The following is a 24,492-nucleotide window of genomic DNA, read 5'->3' on the forward strand; positions in this document are numbered from 1 at the left end:
TCCATACCTATAGGAAAAGCAAGACAAGCTCTGTACAGTGTGTAGATGAACATAAACACACAATATATGGTGGAAAATATGTGCATTAATTTGGATCTTAAAGTAATTAAATAACTCACACGCTTGAACTTCATTCTGTGGACTATTTCATCAAGAGGGAGTCAAACAGGAAAATGCCCTAGATTTAAAAATGGAACAAGGCCCAGATGGATTCACTGAAAGGCTGCAGCTCTCCCCTCAAAGTGCAGGCACAGATTGTTAACTAGATATAAGGGAGCCATTCAACAGAAAGTCAAAAATGCAAAAAATAACAGTTTCAGCCCAATTCTCTTGTGAGCGGGAAATTGTTCTTTAAGTAACTAAAGTAACTGGAGCTTAGGGAGGGGAAAATTAATTTTGCAGCTGCAATTATAATGAATATAACATTGAAAAGAACATAAACAAACCAATGGCAGATGAGTTTATAACAAGTTGAGATTATAAGATTGAAGGATACCTACATATCTACAGTGACATATCTGTTAAATTTTCATGGAAAGATAATTAGATGAAGCAGGTGAGAAAGACAAGCAAAAGATAAAAGTTAAGGCTTCACTTTTATGTGAGAGTGTTCACGTAAAGGAATATTAGAAGTGATTATAATAATGATAATCATGAAAATTACAGTCTACATCCTCAGATATGGCAAGATCAGTGTACAAAAAATTAAGAAACTATGCATCTTTATTGCTGGAATAGGAAGCATAATTAATTAGTAAATTAAATATTTAAAATATATTCATGATACAAGCAGTTGATTTCCTGCTATTTTGCTTTAAATTCTAGACTATAATTTGAATATATAAAAGAGCCTGGCTCTCCTATTAGTTAAGATTACAAGATATATTACATACTGTGTATGTTAATAGTTCCTAATTATTATTTATTTACTACTTCATTGCATGTCACAGAGCTTCAGAAATATGTAACTCCTTGTCTTCCATGAACTCAAAGATAACTTTTGGCTTTTCTTCCTGTTCCACATCTTTTTCAGTCTTCCTTACTCATTTTCTGCACAAAATCTCCCCCACTTTCTGTATCATTGTACTCTTCTTTTTCAGAGCTTCGTTGCCTGCTCTCTTCTCTTCTCATTCTCCTCCCTCCCCTGTGTCTTCCCCTCTTCACTTCCTCCTCCAAGTCTGCATTTGAGCATTGGCTTTGTGTTAGATAGCCCACGAAGCATCAAGGATACACAGATGAATAATGACCTCATTGAGCTAACATCTTTTGCCAGGAGAAGCTACTAAAACCAAAAATTATAATGGAAGGTTGCAAGAAGAATAAAAGAAATGCCATGGGAACACAGAGGAGAGACAGAATACCTATGGGAGTCAGGTAAAGCTTGCCAGAGGGGATGATGCTTGAATTGGGTTTTAATCAACAAGAAAGTTTGTCAGGTGGAAAAAGAGAAACAGGGCTCTGCTCCTTGTGCACTTTTCACATCTGGGCTTGTGTGTGTGTGTGCAGGGGGGCAAGTGTTATCCTAGAACCCTGAAGGTAGTGGATACCACCACCACCAAAAAAACAGGGGGCTTCTGATAGTTATAGCACTCAAAATTTTGATATTTCTACCGAGTGTAATGGGATAGATGAAGGATTTTAAGAAAATATTCTGACAATCCTTTCTTTTAATTGCTGTTTTTCCGGTCTGCTTGTTCCTACAGAGGGTGAACTTCGGATGCTAAATTAATAGTTGTCAACTTGCATTGTCTCTAGTTTTATCCAAAAGTTTTGATTCTCACCTAATACAGTTTAATATTTCCAAATAATTATGATAGCATAAAATTAGATAATACATATAAAATACTCAGCCCAGCACTTTATGCACTTTAGGTCTTGATTAGCAAAATAATCTATCTTAGATGATGACATTTCAAAGCCAGGTGTAGGGAAGAGATGATGGTTTGAACTTTTAGCTATGAAGGTAAAACTTCACCATTTTCCCAGTTCTTATAGCGACTTCTGTATTGTTACAAAATATATGATTATCTTTCTCTATTATGTTAGAAAAGATAAAATCCTCTTTCTAGGAGTTTGGTTCTAAAGGAAAGATGGACGATAAGGTGACACTACAAACAGAGTAGTAGGCCAGGTGAGGGTGAAAAGTTGGGGTGAGATAATACGTTGATAAGGATTTTTAAAAAAGATTAAACAAAGAATGTTTGCAGATTGAAGGAAGAAAAAGTCAAGTCTATGAGAGAGTCAATAATTAGGAAGCAAACAGATAATTGTTTCAGGTAGATCCAAGAGGAGACATTGGGTGATGTGACTAGAAAAAGGATAATACTTATTCTTAGATGGAAGGGAATTGACTTGTCTCTTAACTTAGGGAATTTGCTCTGAGAGATTTACTGAGCTCCTACTATAGGCAAGATAATTCATCTGGGACTTGATTCTGTATTTAAAAGTTCACTTATTAACACGGTATAATTCTGAAGAGGTGCAAGGCTCCAAATACAACTTTTAGCCGCCCCCATTTTCAGCGGTGAGTGATTCTGTACCTATGTCACATTTCTAGTTGGGAATATTTCTATTTTATATGAAGCTGTGAGAATTTTATCACTTTTTCTTTGAGATTAAAAATAGAGATATCATTCACTTATTTTTGACAAATACTGATCTCTTTAGTATTACACATTTTAGAGTTGCTTTTTTAATTCTTTCCAAGATATTTTCAATTGCCATGAGGAATTATATAGAACTCAAAAGGGAATTTAATCAAATTTGTACTGGTGAGACTACCTGCCCCCGCTTTATTCTGCGTTATTCCCTCTGAGCTTTTTCTCTCATGCTAATAACTTGCATCTAATTTGGGGAAGCTTTTAGGCAATGTTAATTTTATCATTATTGCATTCCAGGTTTTCTGCCTCCCACTTAGGGTCTATGCTGCCTTTTATTCTTCTCTGAAAGCTCCTGTTTTTAAATTGTTAAAGTCAAAATTGTACATAGATTATTTCATTTATCCACCATCTGTGTCTTCTTATCTGTGTGTTAATTCTTAATTTTTGATTATCTGTTAACTCAATCATGATAGAAATTACTGACAAATAAAAGTAGAATGTCATGTTCATAAATTCTTCCAACATGACATTAATATTTATAATCACACAATTACAAATCCAAGGAATCTGAAGTCTGAAAACCTCTTAATAACATGTAACAGCAAATATATTCTGATAGAATCAGCCTCTGCAAGACAGAGGTTGCCATCTTATGGCCTGTTGATCAAATTGTTGCTGAGCAAAGGCTCACCACCCAATGCTCATAAAGAGCCAATGTTATGGCATCAGCCTTTGGAAAAAGAAAAATAGCTTTATTTGCAAGGAGACAGGAGAGATATGCTCTCAGATCTGTCTCCCCGATCCAAGGCTTGGAGCAAATTTATGGGATGAAGGGCAGGGTGGTCTGCAGTGTGGAGATAGATATTTGGAGGTGAGGAGAAGTGAGGTCATTGAGGACCTGCGCAAGTGCAGTCAAGCTTCATGGCTCTTCATAGGACGTATGTTCCCAAAACCGTGGTGTTAGCATGATCTGACGGTGGAGTTTTCAGCCCTTTGACCTCAAAAAGGTTACTTATTGGGCATTTGCACAGGCCCACTTGATGGGTTGGTGGTCTCAACTGGCTTGAACTGGACAAGGGTCTCAGTTCCTGAAAAACCGCTCTTAATTATTCTCTTGATAAGACGGGGTCAGTTGAACTGGTCCTAGAGTGCCAGTGGTTACAAAATCCTGCCACAGACATCATCTGTTTATACAGTGTTTTAAAAACATTTGAGTTCTGTACTAACATTTTGAATTCTAAAGTTTACATGTAATTGTTAAAAAATCTAGCTTTTCTTATCAAATTATGAGCTCTAAGAGCAATAAATCCATGTTCCTGCATGGCTAAGATTGACTAGACCAAGGCTCAAACATGAGCTCTACAGGTGGCCTCAGTCAGTCCCCAGCTGGCTTGCTTAGGACATTTGAGGAAGTAGAAGAGGAGGGCAGTACATCAGATGATGCAGGGCTTGTAGGACCTATTGGAAACTTGCTCTTTGTGCTATGCTATGAGCAATGGGGAGCTACTAGGCAGTTTTAAGCAGGCAAATGGAGTGAAGAGATTTTCAGTATTGGAACGATCATTCTGGCCGCTGTGTAGAGAACAGATTTCGATTGATCAGAGTGGAAGCTAGCGAAGTGTTCCAGGCATGATACGATTGTGAATGACAGTGGAGATGGAGAAAGTGGATAAATTTGAAAAAAAAATCAGGCCATGAATTATCAGTGCCCAGTAGACTAGATATGTGGGAATCATGGCAAAGAGGTGAAGAAGGAAACTTTTAGATGATAGGACTGCTCAATGAGACAGGGAAAGCTACAGCAGGTCCAGTTTGGACAAGTAAAGATCCTACATGCAGATCTGGAAATGGTGTGCTTGAGGGTCTGTTGAGATATCTCAGCGTACATGCGGAGCTTATGATTGGAGGTCCTGAGGATAAATGCTGTGGAGTGAAAGGAGAATGTGAAGCCTGGGAGAGAAGGATAATCCAGGAAAAGGGACTGAGGTGGAACAACTAGGGAGGTAATAAAAAAATTAGGACAATGAGCAAACATGGAAACTAAGATAAAAAGGGTATCACTAAGGAGAGAATTTCCAGAGTGGTAAACACTTATGAGATACCATGTAGAATGAAAAACATTCACTATATATAGGGACATGGAGGTCATTGGTCAAAGTGCCTTTTCATAGATTTTGAAAAAATATACCCCATATAGTGTGTGAATATATGTTTGTGTGTGTGTGTGTAAAATAATTTACAAGTAATTTCACTGTAACACAAAACAAACTCTATAATTTATACTGTAAGTTTCTAATATTAGTTTTAGGTTTATTCCTCAATAAGAAATGATAAAAAATAATTTAACCTAGTTTAATATTTTCAATTTTGGTCCAACTTCATTTTATTCATCTTTTGGTTTTACATATGATCTCAAGTTGACAAAATTAAATGGATCATAATCTTCAGTATTAGAATATTGCTTTTACGCCAAGTGGAATCTCTATATATTTCTTTATTTCCTTGTTCATCTATCATTCTTTACCTCATTTTCCCTATCCTCACTGTTACCTATAACTTCTAGGGGTCTAATGGATGTCTTAAAACCATTTATATATCTCTATTAAAAAATAATGTTCATTTTTTCATATCTTAAAAATTACATTATTGGCTCTGTCATTGTTTTATTTTTTCTATTAATATTGGCCTTTGATCCATCTTGAAGTTCACATTGATATATGTAGACATCGTTTATTTTAACTGCTGTAAGATAACCTATTGTTTCTATAGATCACGTTTTATCCTTGCATTTACTGCTGAACACTTAGATTGTTTTTTCTCTTTGCTGTTACAAAATACACGTGCACACACATACACTCACAGAGCATGAACATCCTTACACATGTCTCTTTATCTACTTGGCTGAAGTTTTGCTTTAATGTGTAAATACTGGGGCTTGGACTTCCTGTCTTATAGAATATGTATAATTTAAAGTTCACTAAATACTCACAAAATTATTTCCAGAATGGCTGCATCCATTTTCATAAGCTTTCCTGTGCTAGAGCCTGAGGACATTTATTATAATTTGGAGAATACTCGTAGGTTTTATATACAGAATCTCTCATGGTTTACTTTAAGTTTCAAACCTTTCTTAAAAGATTTCTCAGTAGATGTGTTTCCACTGATATGTTCTGAAAAACAAATCAGATTTCATAAGCGCAAGTCTTCACATTAAGAGTTCTTCCAGCTATTTCTTTTCTATTTATGTGTTTATTAACATAAGTGTTTATCAATTTATTTTACTTTTTGCTTTCTTCTCTATCTAAGCATCTTGTACTCTGGTCAGCACCTTTGTATGCCATGTGGTGAGGGGAACTGATCTTTTATGATGTTCTCTGGAAATAGATTGGAGCAAAGAAGAGCATGTGTACTCTTGAAATGGAGGGGAAAAGATTGGTGGATGTTTTAGTTGAACTATTTCATTGCTTTGCTGTTGTTGTTGTCTTTGCTCTCAATTAGAAGGAGGAAAGGCAAAGATCCTGATTCTAGAGTTCACTTTGTATTGTCTGCTGAGAAAGTATTCTTATACTAAAGAGTATTCTCAGATTGATTCACCTTCACTAAGATTCTTCCGTATCTACAATTGAAGAACAATACGAACAACACACCCACGGATGGAAAATTAACAATTGAGTTGATTTGCATTGGTTTCAGTAGCTTCAGGGAAATATTTGTTGGATGAAAGAATCTCTTTTTTATCTTTCAGGAGTGAAAATGTTTTTCCAGTTGTTTCCCCCCAATTTTTGCAATATAAAGAAATGTATAAAAGACATCAAGTTAAGATGCAGAAAGGAAAAGTTTTGTCTAATTTTCCCTGCCAGCTCTTATTGAAATGACTAATAGAATATTCAAATTTGAAAAACAATCCTGCAACTCTGCTGAAAATTGGGAAAGGATTTTACCCATATGTTGGGGATAATAAGGAATTAGTACTAGATATGGTAAATATTGAACTAGACTTGAGGAAGTCATCAGGGAACACTTTAAACCTGCTTCTTTTCCTTAGAAATAGTACCATCCCAGGGACATTACTAAAGAACACTTAAGCAGAAGCTGATTAAAAGTTACTGATTTGTAGTGAGATATGAAAACAAGGAAAGCCTTGAATTGCATAGGGAGCTTATGATTTGGGCTTCATTTTTTCCCCTAACACAATATAGTATTTGAACATAGTGATGATGACTGTATATCATAATTTGGTCAGTGGCTAAAATAACAGAAAGGCAGCCGGGAAGAGAGCCAGTATCAGGTGTGGCTGGAGGCAGTAACAGAAAGGATGTGGAGCAAAACCACAAGGTTGCCTGGTACAGGGTCTGCCCAAACAGAAGGATGGACATAATACATTGAGCATCTTTGCTGCAGGTTCACCACTCCCAGAGAAGGAAAGATACTGATATGAGGTTCCTCTGTAAGTTACTCTAGGTTTTCTCCCCACTAACCTCAGGTAACTTGGTCTTTGAACTGATAAGGCAATTTTGTATCAATCCCTCTCCAGCTTAACATTTCTGTTTTGGATGGACCTATGTGAGGTTTATCTAATAAGGTGAGAAACAGCAGTCTTTGGCTCTGACAAATGATTTAATGACATAAACAAGAAGTAGAGATACTATTTAGTACAGCAGCAGCAAAGTCACATGAAATTAAGATATATTGCTTTATCTGTGTTCTAGATGTTGCATCAGTCTGAACATAAAAACTTACTTTTAAAATCCTAGAGAATAAATTTTTGGTGAGTGGGTTCAGGATCCCTTGACCTTTTTTTGATATATTAATTCAAATAATGTCCAAAACATGGTTCAGGAAAAATAGATTAACCTATTTGCCTCACCAGTAGGAAAAACCTACTTCTAAACTCTGTGGAATCAATCAGATTCAAGCATCTTCACTGTCTGGAAGTTTTAAAAAGACCTGTGACTTTATTGGTGATACTTATAGAGGTTCAGAGTGAGATGACACATTTTAACATTTCCTTGGGGCCCCAGCAAAAGATATATTCATGTCTGTTTCTCCATGACATAAGCCCAAGAACTGAATGTGTGTCATTCTTCCTTGCTAGGAGAGACTTGCTTTCATTTCACAGGCTAAAAATGTTGAGTACGCACTTTCTTTGTCTTCCTTGTTATTAATGCATGTAATGGGACCAAATCCTGACCAGTGGGACAACTTGTTGAGCAACTTTTGGGAAACGTTTTTCTATACAATAAAGAGATGTTCACCAAAGCGCCCCCCCTTCCTCATGATAAGACAATTATTTCTATGCATGATGCTCAGAGCTGTTGCAGCCGTCTCATGTTCACGAGGGGAGACATCATCAGGACACTGAAGATTGCAAAGCAACTCTAAACTTGATCTAAGATTGAGCATCTGCACACCTCTGGGACTTCTCTGCTCTGATCTTTTTGTTACATTATAGGAGACATAAGTCTTCATGTGCCAGTTTTCTGGCCACTGATGATTCCCTGCCCTGATGTTCATGCTGGAGAACATGAAGAATTGTTCTAGTTTTCAATATCTTCCAAATGCATCTCCACTTTAACCCCAAATGTTCATCAGTTACCGGTTTCCTAGTATTGATTTCTTGATTCTGTCATCAGAAACAGAGAGCTCATATATAGAGGTGAAATTCTAATATCAGAAAAAAATGGACAGACGTTGAAAAAAAGAGAAGGTGGAAGAATATTAACATATAAACATTTATATCACAGCTCATATTTTGTTTAACTCCAATTTAGTCTTCTTATTTTTCAGAGCTAGAAATCTAGACAATTTCCTCAATTATTGCCAGGCAGAAACCAGGGTAAGCTGTTCCACCATAGGTTTTCAGAATAGCAGGTGTCAAATTTTCACAAACTTATGTGTGATAAACATTTGAAACAAGCCTCTGTATCCCTATGCACGTGATGCAGATTCTAACAGCAATAGACCAGAGGGGGAGAAGAAGCAGGACAACTTCTGCACTTAGTGCAAATGATATCCCTGAATAGATTTTTCTAGTATTAATATTAAACATAAAAAAACCCTCATTTTTAGCCTATAAAAAGATTCCTCAATGTTAAAAATGAAAAAGAAAAAAACAAAAGATGGTTATACCATTCAAGGATAAAAAAAAAGGAAGCTTTGAAAAAAAATCTTCCTGTAAGAAAAAAGAATAAATGTTAGAATATATCTGTCTGTGTTTTCAATGTAATTGAATATAACTTGGCTCCTCTGTAACAAGAGATGAAATGTGGAATGATAAGACAAAAGACATGTGACAAAAGTTCTGGCTGAGAGTCATATTGAAATAAAACAGAGATGGATGAGATAGGGAAATATTGAAATTAAATTAAATGCAGCATGAGGGAGAAAAATCCCTTATACTTTAGGAAAAGGGAATAACAGAGTTGGTACTGTAAAAAGTGATGTGAAGAAAAATATGTCCCAGAACAGGGAGGATGAGGCCAAAGGATGAAAATAACAAGCAGAGAGGGTATGTAAGGAGCGCCAAGAGCAGAATTAAACTTAGAGATAATTAGGGCTCCCTAGAGAGACCTCAGAGCACAACGGAATGGTAGCTATAGTAAAAAATACAATAGAAAAAAGTAAAAAAATGTCACATGTCTGCAGATTGAAAGAGTTCAACAGGGTTCCAGGAAAGATTAATGGAAGTATACCAATGTCCACATAAATTATGGTGACTTTCTTTAAATTTCAGCAATACAGAAATAATTCTATAAAACTCTAAGCAGAAAGTTTAAAAACATTCAAAGGGGGAAAAAAATCTGCAGGGTATCCACAAAGGAATAAAACTAGGGCTTCTTTTAATATTCTCACCTATAATAGTAAAGGAAAAAGATACTAAAATAATGATTTATCTACGTTGTTTCGAGGAAAATGTTTTTGACCCAAGAATTTCATTCCCTGCCGACTTCTCAAGTGAATACAAGGGATGAAAGAGTATTAAACCCCATCATCCTTGAATACAACTTAATATATTTATATATATATATATATATATATATATGTATATATATATTTTTTAATTTGAAACAGCCTGAAAGATAATTTAAGAGCTCTAAAAAGGCAAGTTATAGTATAGGATATTTGTTTGGGGATAGATTCAAATCATCTAGAAATATAATTAAGACAGTATTATAAATATTATTTCAAAACACAATACAGGTGTCCCCTATTCCCTCTATCTGTTTACCATTTTCTTACCAATATTATGCCTCTCCTGAACCCTAACCTCCCCTGAAAACATTGCCTCATCTGCTAGTGTTCGCTCTAGTGAAGGCCTCTTGTTTTCCAATGGAGAGAATATCCCATTGTCATTTAAAGATTGGGTGTATCTTATTTCTTTCACAAATATCTCCTCTAATCTATTGCTCTTGAACCTGCACATAATACCCCAAAACTAATATAATGATAACACCAGAAACTAAATTACCTTCTATTTCAGACATTAACACCTGCTACTATCATCTTCTTCATCTCAAGTCTTGCTATTATCTGGGTGGCATTATAATCTATAATGATGGCAAAAAATATCCTAATTTCTCAAGGCTTCGGCTTCCTCATTTGGAGGGGTTTTTACCGACACTTTTCTTTTTCCCTATGAACACTCACTGCTCTAATTTTGAGAAGAAAAGTCATGTCCACTCTTAGACTACATTGAGTAATAATTTTATGTCCTCCAAATTTGAAAAACTTTGGGCAAAGATGTAAAGTAACAAAAACTCTTATAAAGATAGAGGAAGGGTGAAATAGTTCAAGTATTTCACATTATTTTGTGAATTGGAACCTGTGGCAATCCTATCCTAGGCATATATACTGGAGAAAACTTGACACGTGCCAAAAAAGTCATAGCTATATTGTTCATTTTTTATTAAATATATCCTGAAAATAACTCAAATGTCCATCTTAGGAGACTGGCTAAATATGTAGCAGTATTATGCTGGAAAACTGAATGTTTACTTTTAAGACAATTGTCCACAGTTTCCTACCTTTTCTCTGTAACACATCATATGTCATACGTCTTCTGGCTTCTTGGTATGTTAAGCCAATTAGAAGGACTGGTGGATGATTTGAGGGTATGAAGAAGCTTTCTCTAATCCAACATATTTCTTCTCTGTGTGCTTTCTGTGGTATCTAAATAGATGCTATCTCTATTCCATGGTTCAAGTTCCCTCTTTGGGCTCAATTCTACAGGGTGGTCCCAAGTAAGGCTCTAGGATCCATGATAATATTACCTCTTCCTATTATATCCCCAGCTCTGAAAGTGGTGGTGCTTCTGAAAGGCCACAAAACATATTGTTTGGGTTGCAAAATGACTAAGTGAGTTGTAAAACTTCACAACATTTCTATATTAAGATTGGGACATTACTTGGGATGGAATAGGACCCTGAAACTCAGAATGTAGACATTTGGAAGGAATTAGATGAAGCTGAGAGCCTAGAATCCCCAATTTCCCTTTAAATTCTCTCATCAGCAGAATTAGCCTCCTTTACCACTGTATTTGGAGAAGCCTGAAAGACTCTGTAATGAACCGACCAGAGGTAGTTGCCTTATAAGAAGATGTCCATTCTCCTCAAGACTCACCTCCACCAACCTTCATTGCTACAGTCAGAATCCATCACTGTTTAAGGAGAGTATCACAACGTGTGCTTCATGGAGAGATCGTGTACACAGTAAAATAATTGGGAGGCATTACTAGCTTTTATTGTCCAGTATCTGAGAATATACCTGGAAATGAATTCCTTAGGGCGTTAGTCTCAGAAGAATGAATTATAACATTGGACCAGATTTATTCATATCAGAGCATTTATATAAGATCTCAGATTTAATGCACTAGCTTCAACATGCTGGAAGTGATCTTGGTTGGCTGATTGATACCTGGATTCAATAGTGGCTTATCTTCAATGAGGTTGACCCGCCAGAACATTTTTGCCATAATGCGGAGGAAAGAATTAAAACACTCAAGAAAACTGTTGGAGTGAATTATTGTGTGCTACTGCCCATCCTAATCTGAACTATGCCTCTTGAGAGGGCTTAAAAGCCAATTTATTCCAAAAGGCACTGAGAAAATGCAAGAGAAAACCAGCTTTCTGAAAAATTTGTTTTGGTAACTATGTTGATAGCAAGAGATGCTGCCAATGATATGGGCCCCAACAACTTTACTAATTCTTTCATGAAAATGATAGGGAATTAGCAAGAAAGCAGTGGGACTCTCAGACTTCAGGTGGGAACATATGAGAGGACTTGGATGATTATTTTCATTTTAAATAGCTTTTTTATTGGACCTTCATAAAATCTGTATACTTGGCTATTGGGTCACAAACGATGGTGCAACTCATGTTACCTATTTTAATTATGTGCCATGTGATCTGCCAAGCCATGAGGGGAACCTAAAGAAGCTATCTCTCTTATTAAATGAAAATAGCATATATTAGATAGTACTTGAGTAGATTCTGAAGATACAAATTGCATGAGTAAGTAACTCAGGCTTCAATAACACCTACTCCTGCACGAATTTCTATGCCTTCATGGGAAATTCTTTATTATCAGTTGATGGAGGAAGAAAAATATCTCAGATCTGCTTTACAGATGGATATGCTGACACCAGACAGCAGTAGTCTAAAATTATATTACAACTCTCTTCAGGAGTGGTCCTGAAAGAGTGGTAAATAGAATTCCTTCCAGTGAGCTTCAGGCAGTACATCTAGTATATCTGATTGTCTGCTTTGCCTGGAAGAAGGGATAACCAGAAGAATGTTTTTCACGGATTCATAGGCAGTGGGAATTTGCCGATTGATCAGGGACTTGAGAGAAACAAGATTTGGTGATAAGGAAGTTTTTTTTTTTTTTTTCAAGGAAGATTAGCCCTGAGCCAACATCTACCAATCCTCCTCTTTTTGCTGAGGAAGACTGGCCCTGAGCTAACATCCCTGCCCATCTTCCTCTACTTTCTATGAGGGACACCTACCACAGCATGGCTTGCCATGTGGTGCCATGTCCGCACCTGGGATCCAAACCGGCAAACCAGAGGCCACCGAAGCCTAACATGCGCACTTAACCACTGCGCCGCCGGGCTGCCCTGATAAGGAAGTATTTAAAAAGTTATGTGAATTAACTTCTCTGAATGGGCATAGTCTGAGTATAATTTTCTCTTGTTAGTACTCACCAAATAGGTCTACTGAAAATGAGATTTTCCATAATGACCCATTTTTTGGATGTCAGTCACCTTCATTCTTTATCCATCTACAAAGTAGACATGGTTTAAAAATGCAAGCTACGCAGAGGCTCAATGTCAGAGTTTCCCATCCTTGAAGATGATCTCACTCCTCATATCTAAGTATCAAAGCTGCTTAAACCACAGGCCATTTCTGAGCCCCTGCTATGGTTCTCCCACAGAGACAGATCAGTCAGGCCCTCGGTGAAAGATCACGGAGGGGAGAGTAGATATGGGTTTGATTTCCCTTCCTGTAATGCTTCTCCCAGGATCACTAGCCATGGATTTAGGAAGCCATTTACAATCCTGATATCACAGACCGCATCTAACCAAATCTAACCAAAGAATACACTTTTTAAAAACAAAACAAAACAAACAAAAAACAATGCTCATGGATCATGGACTTCACTAATCATATCAAGTTTACCATCATGAGATCAGCTATCCTGATTTAATTATGGAATAGCTTATCGAAGATTTGGTATGGCATCTGCTGAAAAACCTATCCAGTGAAGCTGGGGTACTGTCCTACGCAGTGTAGCATATGCTTGGAAACAATGACAACCATAGTTTTATCTCTTCTAGAGCAGAATTACACAGGTCAGAGACCTAAGGAGTGGAGTGTAAGTGGTCCCTCTCACTACACAATTTAACTATTCGCTTGCAAAACTCTGGCTTTCTCTTCCCACAATCATGGGCTCTTCTTACCTAGGATTCTTAGATCTTAATGGAGAAAAACTTTCAAAATGGGATATAACATTGGTCTTTTTATTTTAAGATGAGACTGCCAACAGGTTCCTCATGTCCTTGAACCAACAGATAGAACAGGGTGATTGATTCCGAATACCCAGAGGAAATAAGGCTGCTGGTCCTCTGGAGGCAGGGCAAACTGTGAATGGAACCTAAATGCTTTACTGGGCATCCCTTGGTACTTCTTTGATAAATGGTAGACATCAATGGAAAAATATAGTAATCCAATAAGTGCAAGGTCATAAAGAATACACACCCTTCAAAAATGATTTAAATCACCCTGTCAAGTACAGAATCCTAACCAGGTTAGCTGAGGGTGATGGAAAAATAGTGTTGGTAAAAAAAGAAGAAATGCTAAATATCAACTGCAGCCTTTTGACCAATTATAAAATTTGGGTATATTATATGCATATGCAATTATAATGCATGGCAATAGGTTACCAGTTATATTTCTGTTATGTATACATCAAACAAATTTTTATCTATCTGTTTGAAAGTGTGTTTATTTAAATATCCCCCTTTCCTTCCCATTTAGAATGAAGATTTTGGTGATGCTTTGATTTCAGAGATCATCAGAAAATCACTAGAAGCCACACACATAGCAGATAAGGAAGAATGCATATTGCTTGGAATTCCTGAAATGGAGATTGTTACCAAGATTTCTGGGACTTTGTGTCTACCCTTTTGGCCGAGACAGTGAGAGTGTCTCCAACTGCAATAGATATTACCTTATATCAGTCAAAATCTTGAATTTATATGATTGAAGAATTGGAATTGATGCTAAGTAGAAAAGGGGGAAACGTATTTGTTATGAATATACATTTTCGAAAGCAAAATAATAATAAATTCAAAACTCCAGAAAATACTTCTAGAAGGTATGAGAAAGAGATAGGAGAGGAAAATATGAGTTTATTTAATGATTCTAGTGATGTTCGAATTCTTCCATTGGATTTCGGGATTATAAGGGTGCATTGTATTCTCATGCTTTATAACTACCATGGATACCACAGACAATCTACTATATGCATCAAAAAGTCACTCCTTTGTTATAACCTCCTATCCTTCCTAGCATTTTTTATCCTATTCTTATATGTCCTTGTAATAATGTGAATCATCATTTTCTGTGCCCTTTACTCTCTCCTTCTTATTTGGCTTCTTCTCTCTTCAACTTCTTTATCCAATATACTATTTTTAATTTCACCATATTTTTACCAATCTTGTCCATTTTTCTCTTCTTTTCCTTTTGCATCAACTGATGATTACATGTTGACTTCCTCCAAAAACAATATAACTCTTCTTCCTGTCTTCCCAGTCACAGTGAAACACCACCATCCATCTACCCAGCTGCCCACATCGTTCTCTCTTCCTCTTAATCTTTCGATTTTCCCCATCTTCACATTCATAACACTGGTTTAGCTCTCCAACCTGTCCCATCTAGATTACTGCTACATTTCTCTAATACAATCCACCCTCTAATGCAAAATCCCATGCTCCAAGATATAATTCAAGTGATCTTTCAAAAGTGCACTTCTAAATTTTCTTACATCCTTCAATGGCACTTTATTGTTAAGATAAAACATTATGATGGAATACTATGCAATAATTAAAAATGTTTTATGAAACTATTAAGTGCTATTGGAAAATATTCATGATATATCTGCAATTAAATTGATGTCATAAAGAGTTTATATAATTTGATTTTAGTTTTTTGAAAACTAATGTTTATGCATATATGTCAATAAATCTATCTATCTGTCTACCTATTAGGTCTATTTTTCTTTCTTTCAACATATCTACTCTCTATCTACACATATTAAAGAAAATACAGTGGAGAAACATCAAAATTTTAAGAGCATTTCTCCCTGAATTAAGGAGTTATGAGGTATTTTTCTTTCTTGTTTACGTGTTTCTGCATTTTCCAAATTGTCTGCTATTCATGTCTGTGCTTTCCATCTTTCTTTTACAATACGTATCTGTTGATATAATAAGAAAAATAAGTTAAAAATATAAATAATATATGATGTCCCCCTTTCGGTCTCCTAGTTGATAATGAATTTTCATACTTTTCTTCAAAAACAACTAGAAAACCGAGAGAAAAATGTACCAATATTAGATCCTATGAGATTCTGTCTGATTTAATCCCTGTTCCTTTGTACCAAGTAAATGTCAGCTAATTTCACTTTGCCAGATGTGAGGCATTTATCCATGAATGTTTGCTCATTTGACAATATTAGCTCTGGCTTAAGTCAAATGTGACTTATAGGGGAAGAGAAAAATATTGATATTTAAAGCATCATCACCAACATATACCTTTCATACATTTATACACATACGCACACACACACACACAATTTTCTCTGTATCTGTTTAGATCATATCCAGTATTTTCCTCCCTATTTCTTCTCCAAATAGAATGTTGAGGGTCTTCTTTGCAAATATTCCATACAGACCCTACCACCTAATTAATAGTGATGTGTCACCACGGTATGGTAGTCTGACCAACCACCAGCCATCTAGAATAGAGTTTAATGATCGCTATTAAGAAATTAGGGCACTAGACTTGAATGTTTGCCCTCTCATATCTCTGTACCACTCCCACTCTGCCCCACTTGCAAAGTTAAAAATGGAGCCCATGGACAATTGGAGCTTCCAGCATTCTTTTAACTGGTATACCTAATAAGTAATGTTTTTCCACTGTCTCTCCATGCTTTACCCGTACCTTTCCTGAGCCCTCTTTCAGCACATAGTCAGTCCAAGTACATATGTACTATGTGCCAGGAACCATTATTGGTCCTGGAAACAGCATGTTCAACAGGCGAGAACCCAAGCCCTCCGTGAGCTCTTGTTCAGCTTTCCTTAAAATAATACCATCGGCGTATCTAGAGCAATAGCTTTATATTCGTGCCCATATATTCGTTATTTAATTAAGCCTTGCATTGCAAATGGCTCATGAAGAAAATTTATTTCTCTCTTCTTCCTTGGAGATTGTTAAAGAAAATTTAAGATGGCTACTTCAAGTTGATTTTTATAAGAAAGAAAATCTACATTCATATTCTGCCTGCTCTCTTCCAAGCTTTACCACAAATTTGCAAAATAATACTTTAAGATGCATACTATAAATCATATTTTCATTTGAGAAAGACATATGCCTATATAGCCCAACGATTTCCTATCACCATAATGAGAATCTGGGTATCCGTCATCTTACGTCCCTACATACACTTTTAAGGTACTAGGAAGACTGTGGATGAAATTAAAACCGAAACACAGGCTTTGTACGGGCGATAGTATTCTGTTCACTGGTTGAAAAGACAATCAAATAGGCACTTTGAGGTCAGGCAGACCTGGGTTCAAATATCTACTCTGTCAATTACTAGTGCTCTAATCTTTAATAAGTTACTTAATTTGTGTGTGTGTGTGTGTGAAGAAGATTGCCCCTGAGGTAGCATCTGTTGCAAATCTTGCTCTCTTTGCTTGAGGAAAATGGTCCCTGAGCTAATGTCTGTACCAATCTTCCTCTACTTTGTATATGGGATGCCACAACAGCATGGCTTGATGAGCAGTGTATAGGTCAGTGCTCAGCATCCGAACCTGTGACCCCCAGGCCACTAAAGCAGAGCGCGTGAACTTAATCACTACACCACCAAGCTGGTCCCAATAAGTTACTTAATTTTAATTAAACTAGGACAGTAATAATCACCTTATGGGAGTTTAAGACATATTAAATGAGATATTATATATAAAGTGACTATCATGTACAAATGAAAGAATTCAATAAACGGTAGTTTCTCTCTCTGCTTCAATAAATAGTGTCGGCAATTAAGAGGAGTTTAGTCTAATGCTGAAGAGAACAGACACTAGAGCCCTTTCCGGGCTCAAATTGTACTCCCACTACTGTGATACCTTACTATCTCAGTTCACAAATGGCTCTGCTCTTAGAGATGGTGAAAGGATTAACTGAGTTATGATATATAAAGAACAGTGGCTGGAGTGTAGTTAATAACTGTTGCTGTTATTCCATTTAATGAACAAAAGAAGGCTTCTCCACCCAGAGGTAACCGTCATGTAGCAGCTATGTCTGGAAATTTGCAAAGACGTGTCTGAGGAAACAATACTTTGTCTAACCCCATGCTAAAGTAGATTAAGCGATCAATCAACACTTGTACATCATCAACTCCCTTTATTCAATCCTAGTACTTATTCTTGGGGAGCTTATGAGAGAACCAAACCATCTCGTACTTACATACAGGCATCAGTTCATTATTAGCTTAGGTATCTCTCACTTTTCTTTTTCTCTCTCTTCTCTCCACCCCTTTTACTCATAAGGAGACAATTTCTCAAAAACTTTTTGAGTTTGCTTCTTCCCTAAGAGTTATATTTCAGTCTACCCACCAAGCCTATAGCCTTCTTCAATGAGAACTTAAGCTAAATAATTTTGTCAGATATCTTCTTGTGTACTTGACAAATCCTTAAGAAAATATCTTGATGTTAATATTATTTTAGATCCAATGGAACGTATCTCTATAAAATTATGTTTTTTATAGCTGTTTTGAAAGTTAGAATTGCAAAAGCACTGTGGAAATGTAATGTATGTGTATGTGTGTTATATGTATGGTATGTGTGTGTGTGTGTATATATATATATATATAATATCTAACCAATAATGTTTAAAAACATTTTCCTCTACCCTTTAAATGCTGCTTTACTAGTTAAGTATATTTTCTAAGTAAGAACACACATTGTCAGGAATGAGGAATGGATATGGACAATGGAATTCACCACATCCTAAACGTGGGGATTAGTTGTGAACACTCATATGTATGCATATGTGCACACCCACACGTATATATTTTTATTGCGCATTCCTTACTGCAATCTAATATCCATGAACATCAAACGCTTGGTTGTATCAGGTGAGAGGGATGAGATTGCGGACTGAAGCCTTGGTGACAGACAGAAGCACAACACTCTCAGGACGTCAGGAAAGCTTTTTCCTCAACTCTCCTCCCTCAGGACTTTACATTTTCTGTTTTATCTCTGGGACTGAGTTTAGTGACAAGCACACATTGAAAGTCTGTGAGAAATGCCACGGGAGCTGCTTAACAGCATTCAGATGTGGAGGTGGCATTTGAGTCCCCAGCATCTGGCCTGCCTCTTTTGCATTAGAAATCTTAATCAAGGGAATTTATGGGGTAGTTGGAAAAGAGACCATCTACATGTCTGTTTTCACCAGTAAAAGATGCCTCCTATTTTTGAATTGAATCTAAAGGTTAGACATTTGAATAATTTTCATTTGACTGGCATGTCTAAGGTAGTAAAATGGCTGGTTCTTTGAAACAATGTGTAGAACTTATATTTTTCTATAATTGTTTTACTACATGGGCCTATTTTATAAATTATATTTTTGCTACAGTCTTCTACTCTGTGATGCTGGTCAGTTTACTCTAACTAAGGGGCCAGCATGTTTCAAATTACACTATTGTAGTATTTGTTTGACATTTTATGAGGAAAAAATTAAGCAGTTGACTATGATCTATAATCAACAGCCAAGCTTTATAATTAATACTCTGTGCTTCAAATGGGTACATATTTGATTGTAAATTATATGTAATTTAATTGAAATGTTGCAGTAATCCCTGCACCATTAAATATTTCTAGAATTCCAAGTCTACCTGAGCAGCATAATGTTAAGAGCAAGGCAGCTATTTTATCTTTCATTCAGTGGTAAATACAATGTAATTCATTCAGCAGTGTGCAATTAAAAAAGATACGAGAAATGAATATAAAAGCAAATGACTGAATTGGAAAAGTAATAAAAATGTAATCACTGAAGCCATGAGGTAAGGGACTTTGCAGTGTTAGCACTCTAAATTGTTGTTAAAATATAAAATAATTCTCTTTTGCATGTCATTTTTAAATTCACATAAAACAATTGATTTAAATTTGAAATATTTGTAGTACAAAGAATTAACCTCACCCTCCAGACAAGATGTTTAAGGTTAAATATAATAGAAACATAAATCTTCTGTAAGTCTTATTAAAGGAGAAATATCTGGAGTATCTGAGTTAGATTTCTTTCAACCAAAAACTCCCATTCTGAAATGCTAGCATTCTGACATGGTGACAAATTGCTGGAACAAATGCTAAATAGTTAAATGGACAGGTGATGGATGGCCTCATAAGCCTTGCAGGGCAGCCTGTGTAAGATACTAATTGGTTCTGTGGAACTGGTTTTAGTCAATAAATTCGCTTGAGAGTTTTTTTTGTGCTAGACATCTTTAAAGAATGCAGCACTGTAGGTGACAAACCACTTGCAACATATTAGGCCACCAACAACTTTATTACATTCACTGTGTATGATATCTCTTTTCTTATATCTTGCCTATACTCAAACATTAAATATTCATCATTAATACCCAATGGTGAGATTCTTTACGCGTTCTCAATTTTAACATTTGACTTTCAAGACTACCTATTTTCATCACTCCAAGATTCCTTAATTTTCTCTTCTTCCAGGAAGCATCTCCACTTAGGCTTTTTCAAATAAAATTTAAGTGATAAAGTTTTCTTTTAAATTTTCCTATGGGATCAGAATACAAAGAATAATTTCTTCCAATATACGTAAAATGTTAGCAGATGTAACAGTTTTTAGAACAAGTTGATTCTCTTTTTATCTTCTCTTTTAAAATAATAAAATCATGTACTATTTATCAATTTGATTTCCAATTTTCCAGAATCTTGTTTAGTGGAAGGAAAGAGGAAAGGAAGGAAGGAAGAAGGGAAGGAAGGAAGGGAGAAAGGAAAGAAAGAAGGAGGAGGGAAGGAGGAAAGGACAGGAGGGAGAGAGGGAGTGAGGAAAAGAAGGAGGTAAGGAGGATGGAAGAAGGTAGGGAGGGAGAAAAGGATTAACTTGTAGTTGACTGTTTCCGTAGGAAATCACTGAAAAATGAAGACCATACTTTATAAGATTAAGAAGGGTAAATACTAACAAAGTAGTAGGTTCATTCTTCATAACTGCCCCAGACTCTTTTTGTACAATAACAGAAAGGGCAAGTTATCAATTCCAGTAGCCCACTGGAGAAAGGAAGTTCTTTTGAACCTCAAACTGTATTTCCATTTTCAAACTATCTCAGATAATCCCTCCTTCGAGATGGAGCTAGGACTATGAATTAGAATCATCCCTCTGCTCACAAATATCCCATGTCTACACAATGGCACACTGTGTAGGTGATAAGCAAACAGCCTCTCCAGATGGATTGCCTGAGTTTAAACTGAACTCTAGGATTTACAACTGTGAGACCTTGAGCAAGTTGCGCCAATCTTTTTGTGTTTCAGTTTCCTCAGCTGTAAAATTGGGATAATATTAGTACTGGCTTCATAAGTTTGTAATTGATTTATATATAAATCACTTACACCATCATCTAAAACATAATAAGTAATACATTTCAGCTATTGTTATTATTATTATCACTATGTGTATTTGTTATTTTCATTTCTTTAACACACCTAGGTTTATAAACCTCTGTGAAAAGTTTTCAATATGGAGATTTAGCCTTATTACTATAATCATTGTAAAACGAAAAGAAAAGTGAATAGGGAACAAACTACATATTAACATATACAAAATTTTAATTGGTTACCTATGAAATACTTGTCTTTCTGTTTTAAGGATACTTCTTTTAGCATGTCTGAGTATTCCCTCTGTAAGCATGAGATACAGCCAAATCTATGCTAGCTAACTAAAATGAAAGTTTATCTAATTAGCTCAGAAATTTGTGATAGCATGCTGAATTCTCCTAATAACACTAATTCTTATGACCTGCATTAACCTGATTGCCGTTTTTATGTTATGAAATCACAGTTCTTTCTGCTTTTCATGAACAGCATAAATCTAGCCATAACCATAATGCAAACAAAAGAAAATTTGCTCATTGAAATAGCCAACCTGAAACAAACATACAAAATAAACAAAAAAGTATTGTACAAGTTAAGAATACATTTGGCTGTCTATAACAACATCAATATTAATAAGAATCAATCCTGACTTACAGTGCTTTAACCAAATAGGAGCCAATGTTTCTTACATATGAAGAAATAAGGAAGTAGGTAGCTTCTGACATTAGCTCAAGAGCTAATAAATCAAAAAAGTGATTACTCTTATACTGAAGTTAATCAATATGTTCATTAATTTATATGTAATGGATTAAATCAAGAAATTGCAGGGGTCGGCTCCACGGCCGAGTGGTTAAGTTCCCGCACTCCGCTGTGGCACCCCAGGGTTCGGATCCCGGGCACGGACACGGCACTGCTCATCAGGCCATGTTGAGGAGGTGTCCCACATCCCACAACTAGAAGGACCTGCAACTAAGATATACAACTACATACTGGGGGGGGGGGGGGGTTGTTGGGAAATAAAGCAGAAAAAAAAAAGATTGGCAACAGTTGTTAGCCTAGGTGCCAATCTTAAAAAAAAAAAAAAAGAAAAAAGAAATTGCAGAGCCATCCCTGATGTTCTAGTGGTTAAAGGTCAGCCCTCTCACCACTTTGGTGGCTTGGGTTCCTTTCCAGGGAGCAGAACCACACCACCCGTCTGTCAGTAGCCCTGCTGTGGTGGTGCCTCACACAGAGCTAGAACAACTTACAACTAGAATATACAACCAGGTATTGGGGCTTTGGGGAGGGAAAGAAAAGAAAAGAAAAGAAAAATTGTATGTATGACTTGCTAGAATGAATATATTGATGAAGTGAATTAATTGTATTTTGATGTATCAAATTGTGAATTAATCTCTTCATTATTCACAAATTTCTCAAGAATGTGTTATGTTTCTCTTGTTCTTAGAAAAATTTCATGAACCTTTCCACCAGAATATATCCAACTATGTAAGATTATAGAATTGTATTTAGAGAAGAAAAAATTCAAAAGTAGAATATCAGAAAAAAGGCTAAGCCTTTAAATTAGAAAGATTTCCTTAGTAAATGAAATTATATGCATGCCAAAACCAAGTCTGAATCATCAGTTTCTGACACATTCAATAATAAAGTAATTTTAATTTAATTATTGATAGTGTCCACTATATTGATGTTAATGGAAAATGTGATCTATTCTTCCAGAAACTAGCATTGCATATTTTGAGCACTCATATCATTTTTCATGTTTATTTATTCACCAAGAAAAAAATAAAGCTGTACTTATGACAATGTAAAAATCATTTGAGGGGTTGATGTAGCTCATTTAATAGCTAAAAAAAGAAAAGCTATAATTTGATTTTTTAAACTGGGTATATTATAATCCTCTTCTCTCACTTGGCTCTATTCCTCTCCATATAAAAATACACAATCAAATAAATATAAGTCATATAATGATAAAGAGATGGCTATAAAAATTATAAGATGGCATGTTAATTTCCAAACATATTAAGTGGCTACTATGGAAAATAGTTTATGTCACTGGTAAACAATCTAATAATTTTTTGTTGACATTGAAACATCATGTGATATGCAGCTACTAAGCCAATAAAACTTGAGAGCTGAAATATAACCTTGATGTAAAGTATCATCTTTGTGTTGTTTTTAAGAAAACCAGAGTCATTTACAGCTATTTATTACAATTAGGAAAATAAAGGAAAAAGATATATATGGATCTATATGAAGATTTTGTTTATTTTTTTTCTAACAATGGAATTTTACATCTATATGCAATTAGAGAGTGGCTTACATTGCAATGTTTCTCATGAAAATTAACAAATTAGTATGAATATCATAATAGCTAATTATTATAAAGAAGATTAATTTAAACTTAAGAACATGCTATGCTTCATTGGGGACATCTAAGAAACAAAGAAGCATGGACAATATGACAGGATACAAGTTGGGTAACAAAATCTAAAAACCGGTAAAAACTAAGGAACTTCACTCCAGCAGGAGTTGGAGATTATATTCTTAATATATCAAATTCAAATATTATACAAACATCCCCAACTTTTTATCTTACAAGCTTTATGTAATTACATAATTTAGACTCTTGTCTGTGCATTATACTGCTGTCAAAAACTGGTTATTTTTTAAACAGCTATATTGAAGTATAATTCACAATTTGAAATTTCACAAATTTAGTGTATATTTTGATATTTTGGTTTGTATACATCCATGAAACCATCACCAAAATCAAGATTGTAACATGTTCAACACCCTCCTTGTAATTCATCTCTCTTGCCCCACATCTCCTCCTTTCCCAGGCAACCACCGACCTTCTTTGTCTCTATAGATTAATTTGCATTTTCTAGAGTTTTATATAAATAGAATCACAAAATATGTACTCATGTTTTCCCTTTACTTCTTTCACTTACCATGATTATTATGAGGTTTATCTAGTTGTGTACATCAATAGCTCATTCTGGTTTATTGCAAGTAGTATTCCATCATATGGATATACAGTGAATTCTCATTATTTGTGGTAGTTATGTTCTACAAAGTCCCAGCAAAGGCTGAATTAGCAAATACTGTCATTGATCACAGGGAAAATACAGGGTTAGATTCCTGAAAGCCTCTGGTCACAATATTTTCATGAGCCAATCAATACAGAACCCCGTTTCATGTGTGTTTCTGTTTAAGGGTAACTTATTTAATTTTCTTTGATTCATTAGCATTGTATTTACAAACATGAATGCCTAAAGATATATGCACCCCAACATTCATTGCAGTGTTATTTACAATAGCCAAGACTTGGAAGCAACCTAGATGCCCATCAAAGGATGAATGCATAAAGAAGATGTGATCTTTATATACAGTGGAATACTGCTCAGCCATAAGAAATGATGAAATCCAGCCATTTGTGACAACATGGAGGGACCTTGAGGGTATTATGCTAAGTGAAATAAGTCAGAGCGAGAAAGT

At 35.6% G+C, this 24,492-nt stretch overlaps 1 long non-coding RNA gene across 1 annotated transcript; it reads left to right on the forward strand.

The window, feature by feature from the left end:
* Positions 1 to 1,183: 1,183 nt before the first annotated feature.
* Positions 1,184 to 15,358, forward strand: LOC139081578 (uncharacterized). Its single transcript, XR_011536697.1, has 2 exons — positions 1,184 to 1,374; positions 14,135 to 15,358. It is a non-coding gene; the product is annotated as an uncharacterized lncRNA (long non-coding RNA).
* The last annotated feature ends 9,134 nt before the right edge of the window (positions 15,359 to 24,492 follow it).

This window comes from Equus przewalskii, unplaced genomic scaffold, assembly GCF_037783145.1.
Source record: "Equus przewalskii isolate Varuska unplaced genomic scaffold, EquPr2 ChrUn-13, whole genome shotgun sequence".
NCBI classification, from domain to species: domain Eukaryota; kingdom Metazoa; phylum Chordata; class Mammalia; order Perissodactyla; family Equidae; genus Equus; species Equus przewalskii.